Source organism: Malurus melanocephalus, unplaced genomic scaffold, assembly GCF_030028575.1.
Source record: "Malurus melanocephalus ecotype Western Australia unplaced genomic scaffold, MMel_1.1 scaffold_336, whole genome shotgun sequence".
Classification (NCBI taxonomy): domain Eukaryota; kingdom Metazoa; phylum Chordata; class Aves; order Passeriformes; family Maluridae; genus Malurus; species Malurus melanocephalus.
Window position 1 is genome coordinate 318,680 of NW_026623568.1, and position 370 is coordinate 319,049.

Here is a 370-nt window from a genome sequence, read left to right on the forward strand (position 1 = left end):
CTTCAGAGCTTTCAATAAATGAATTTTTCATGTCTGAGGCAATGAAAGATGCACTTTGTGGGATGAAGAAGCAGAAGAATTCCAATGTTTCTTGAAATACAGTTTAGCTAATACTTCCAGCTAGAACTGCAAAAGAGCTTTACACTAGCCCCAAGCAGCTGCAGGTACACATTGGCTGCCACAACTGCTCATATGGACAGTTCCATGGACAAACACAACCCGGAATGGGAACGATTATGTGGACAACTTGCCCTGTTCCTGAAACATTTATTTATATTTCTCAGAGAGATGAGAAAATCTGCCTGTCATTTTGGGCAGTATATTGATACTTCTAGTTGTATGATATGAAAGAAAAGGGAAGGAAGGAAGG